Genomic DNA, 5,000 nt, shown 5'->3' with positions numbered 1-5,000 from the left:
CATAATTACGCAAAGAGCATCTGTTGGTGTAGTGCCAAATGCACCCACACACCGTAATATGACGTTTCGCTGTATTCGCTTTATTTGTAATGCTGGCCTAACCTGCACGAGTCTGTGGGCCCAGGCACTGGAGCCATACCCCACGACTGGCACAAGAATACTGTTGTTGTACATGTGTGTTGCTGCCGGTGGCAGGTGAAATCGTCGTTGTGCGATACTTATTAGTTTATTAAACAATGTAGTGGCCTTTGATGCAACATATGCAATATGTGGAGCATAGCTCCAGGTTTCATCAATGAGGACGCCCAAGTATCTAGCAGATCTTGCTCTAACCACTATACGGTTTCCTAATCTTATAGCTGGATCTCGTGCAAGTCTACCCTTTAGTAACATGTAATTTGACTTATGTGGTGCCAAGTGAAGCTTAGACTGTTTGCACCATTGTAACAAAATTTCTGATACCTGAGCTGTTTTGTTCTCGATCGCTGCGCGACTGTCACCGTCAACAAGGACAAGAAGGTCATCTGCATACGCAACAACTCCCAGTACCATGTTGCTCTCGTCTAGGGTTATCAACAAGGGATCCATGTTGATATCCCAAAACACTGGTCCACAAACTGAGCCCTGTGGACAGCCCTTTGTAATGTTCTTCGACACCACAGCACCAGGAGCCGTTATTTTGGCGACTCTGTTCCGGCAATAGTCCTTTAGACAACCATAAAGCGCCGCCGGGCACTCCATCTCCCGTAGCCGCGAGAAGAGGGCCGGCCACCACAGGTTGTCAAAGGCTCCGGAAATGTCTACCATGATCCCCAGAACATACTTCTTCATAGATGAGTGAACAATACTGGCTGCCTGATTTATGGCATCGGATGTTGATTTGCCTTTTCGAAAGCCGTATTGCAGGTTACTCATGCCATGCAGTATTCTATGACTCGACAGTCTAGACACCAACAATTTCTCGAAGGTCTTTCCCATCACATCTAACAGGCAGATTGGTCTATATGATTTGGGAACTGTAGGGTCCTTGTCTGGATCCTTTTTTATAATTACCACTTCCGCTGTTTTCCAGGTGGTTGGGAAGGTTCGCGTCTCCAGGCATTTGTTGTAGATCTTTGCTAGCACCGGGGCTAACTTGGATACAAGACACTGCAGAACCTCTGCAGGAATTGCATCCGGTCCCGGTGCTTTCCGTTTTCCGAAGGACAGGATGGCGTTCGCCACCTCCTCTGATGAGAAGGGGTATACCTGTGTTGCATTGTGGTATTCGTATTCGTTTTGTTGCCTCAACGCCAACTGCATCTCATCGTCTGAGTCAGGTCGGTCGTCAGGTAGGAGCGCACGAAGCAGCTCCTCGGCCGTTTCCAGCCAGTTGGTCGTCATCTGGTCCGAGTCTCCTATTGTCACAGTAGAGAGATGCATTGGTGAGTGTATCTTTTCACATATTATTTTGTACGGTGTACCCCATGGATCAAGAGCCAAGTGAGACGTTACGAAATCTTCCCAACTCTGTTGACGATGTTGGAGTAAGGTTTCTTTAAATATGCTTTTCTTCTGTCTGTATATAGTGAGATGATATTGTCTTTCCTCCATGGTGAAAGACCTTTGATAATTGCGGCGCGCCCTTCTCATAGACTGCCGGAGCCCAGTCAGCTCTGGAGTCCATGGAGAAGTCATCTTACGGATGAGACGCCTTCTCATCGGTATTGCCACGGCGACAGCCGCCCTGATTGATGCTGTTAATGCCCCAACGGCCTCTTCTATGTCGATGTCTTCGTCTTCCAACTCTGGAGGGTTAAATTCCGCCTCTAGGAGATCCCAATTGGCTCTCCCGTAATCAAGTTGCATGGCCCACCTCTCTGGTGCCTGTTGTATTTCATGTACCAATGTAAATTCAATAGTATTATGATCGCTTGTTGTATGGTTTTCTAATACATGCCAATCATGAATTTTGTTTGCGATATTAATGGAGCTTAACGTTACATCAATATGTGAAGCTGCCCCAGCTCTACTCCTATAAGTAGGAGGATTGCCGGGGAGATTTGCTACATTTAAATTAAATTCCATAATAACATCCTCAAGGGCAATGCCCCTTGGGTCCTGTGTTCGGCTATACCAGAGAGGGGACTTAGCATTACTGTCCATCGAGATTATGATTGACTTCCCTTGTAGGGCTCTCAATATGGTAATAAGCTGCCTTAAGTAGATATCAATTGGATCACGAAACTGACAATAGATATTTATCAGGTACCAAAACGAGTTTAGGTGATTTATTTCTACGACTATTATGTGTTCTGTACAGAATTGTGTTAGCACTGTGGTTTTTATCGTATTGTTGAGAATGACTACAGCTGTCATTGGACTCTGTCCAAATGTTATTACTTGTGCTGTAACGGGAAAGCCCAAGGATCTCCCAGAGGCAGTACTTGGTTCTTGTATCAGTACTACATCTATTTTGTTTTCTTCAGAAAGCCTACACAGCTCTTGCATGACTAGGGAGCTTTTCATTGCATTGACTTGGTAGCACTTAATAATCGTCCGGATATTTGGTATATACCATACTATTCGGCCAGGTCTGAGCAGGGTCATATGTTATTCTCCCGTACATCTTGACAAGTTCATTATATGTTTTCGTAAGATCAAATTTCCTTCCCCGCCTCTCGTATACTTTAGTGACTAGTTCTTTTAGTTGTTCATAGTCATGGGGAATATTCACCGCCGCTAGCTGGACGCAGTCTACATCCTCCAGAGTTGGAAATGTGATCTTGTTCCCTCTCGGGTGCCCAGCTCTGACCAACTGCCTCAGAGCAGCCATCATCAATGTCTGGTTCTCCAACCTACCAAGCTGCAATGTTTCACTACAAATATTATATATGTTCCCTGGCGGGCATGTGTTGTATTTAGATGTATTTACAGTTACAGAGCCATCACCATCTAGTTCTCCTACAGTTTTGTTATCTACTTTTAATCCCAAAGAACCATCACCAAGAGTTAATTGTTTATTATCTACTTCATGCACACTGACTATTGAATGACAATTTTCGGTGTCTTCTGCTAGAGTCACCAGCGGCGTCGTCTCCAAGGCTAGGGGAACCCCAGCCAAACGGGAGTCTCGCGCCGCACCTTCCTCTGCCTTCATAAATGAAGCTGGTAGACTTCTCCTAGCCAGGAAGGACCCGGCTTGGCAGGAGAAGTCGGCTGTCGGTGGCCGCACTGGTGGGACTGGGAGTGTATAAGTACTCCCCTCCTCCACCTCCTCGGCCATTTTGGTTGGAGGCCGCCTGCTGGCCGCCAGGAAGGACCCGGCTTGGCAGGAGGCTTCCGTCATTTCTGGCTGCACCAATGGAACTGGGAGAGTATAAATACTCCCCTCTTTCGCCTCTGTGGTCGCTGTAGGCGGCGGGCATCCCCCAGCAGCCGGGGCGGTCTCGGCCCGGCAGGAGGGGTCCGGCGTCAGCAGCCGCACTGGTGGAGTTGGGAGTGTGCACACACTTCCCTCCGTCGCCTCGGCAGCCGCCATCACCAGTTGCCCCTCCCCGAGGACCAGGACAGACCCCGCCCGGGAGGAGGAAGCCGCCATCTCGCGCTGCTCTGGTGCACCTGTAACAGTATAAGACCTCCCCTCCACCCCAGTACAATCGTCCAAGGACAGATGAGATAATCTTAATTTTCTCCACCTATTCGCATCCCTTAGCGACTTACTTGGTGATTTGTGTTTTGTTATGTTATAGCTAGTCGCCATAATCGGTTCTTTGTATCAGTCTTTGGATCAGTAATTTATACGTTAGGCACTCCTTCCCTGGAGTGTGACAGGTTCTCTTCCTGTATTTACAGGGGATGCAGACAGGTGTTTGTTTACAATTCCTTTTGTCATGACCGTCCTCTCCACAGTTGTGGCATACTGGTGCTTCAAATGTGCAGTATTTTGCCACATGGCCATAATCCTGGCACTTGGAACATTTGGCCAGTGCCGTATAATCCTTTGTGGGTATCGCATTGTACCCTATGTACAGTCTGTTCGTCTTAATTATTTCTTTTCTGAGATCGGGGGCTATCTCCACCGCGTGGTGTACAGTTGATCTGTCTCGCGGGCCTGCCTTAAATCTTGGCTTGAATTTTTCCAGGAACTCTTCTCGAGTCATTTTGTCTTCAAAATTCTGTTCGTATACACAGTCCGTGACATCGTCAACTGTCATATACGAGGGGACATCATATAACATCATAAGGGGTCTTCGTTTTCTCGGTTTTTCACATGTAAAGTTCTCCTTCACTTTTGGGTTATTTATTAATTTTTCACTATCCTCAGGAGAGGCTAGTTCCACTATCAGTATGTTTTTAGTTGTCCTAACTTGATTTATTTTTATTTTATCAATCCGGGGATTCACACTCTTTTCAAATCGTTCTTTTACCTTCCGTACGTCTTCACCTTTCTTTGGTTTCACAAATACTGTGGGAACGGTTTTTTCTAAATTAATTTTTATTGTTTCTTGTACAGTCCGTTTTGGCTGTACTGGCAAAGCTGCAGCTGCAGCATATGACTTCTTAGGTTGTTGTTGTTGTTCTTTTCTCATCCTTTCATTTTCTTCTTTTACTTCGGCATACTGACCTTCGAGCCTAGCATGAGCCAGAGCCCAGGTGGCTATATTCTCCTTAATGGCTCTAATCTGCTCTGCATTAATCTTCCCATGCTTAACGCTTCTGTCGAAAAGACGCAGGAAATACGCGTGTCGCTCCGCGACACTCATCTCATCAAATTCTCCTATTGGAGCGTCTGGCTCCGCATGCGCATAATCACTCTCCATATTTTCAGCCATTATTCCAGAAGAGTGACAAAGTGTGGAGGCCCGTCTCTTTCCCCGGACCGGCCTCTCTGGCATGGGGGGAGGCTATCTGCAGCTCGCTCACCAGTCCCGCCCCCTGACCAAGAGCCTTATGAGCTGCTGGGTTTAGCGCGCCGTTTCCAGCGTACTAGTCCCCTTCCACGATCACATCACTGGAGA

The sequence above is a fragment of the Schistocerca americana genome, unplaced genomic scaffold, assembly GCF_021461395.2.
Source record: "Schistocerca americana isolate TAMUIC-IGC-003095 unplaced genomic scaffold, iqSchAmer2.1 HiC_scaffold_502, whole genome shotgun sequence".
Classification (NCBI taxonomy): domain Eukaryota; kingdom Metazoa; phylum Arthropoda; class Insecta; order Orthoptera; family Acrididae; genus Schistocerca; species Schistocerca americana.
The sequence above is the reverse complement of the archived record's forward strand: the minus strand, read 5'-3'. Positions refer to the sequence as shown.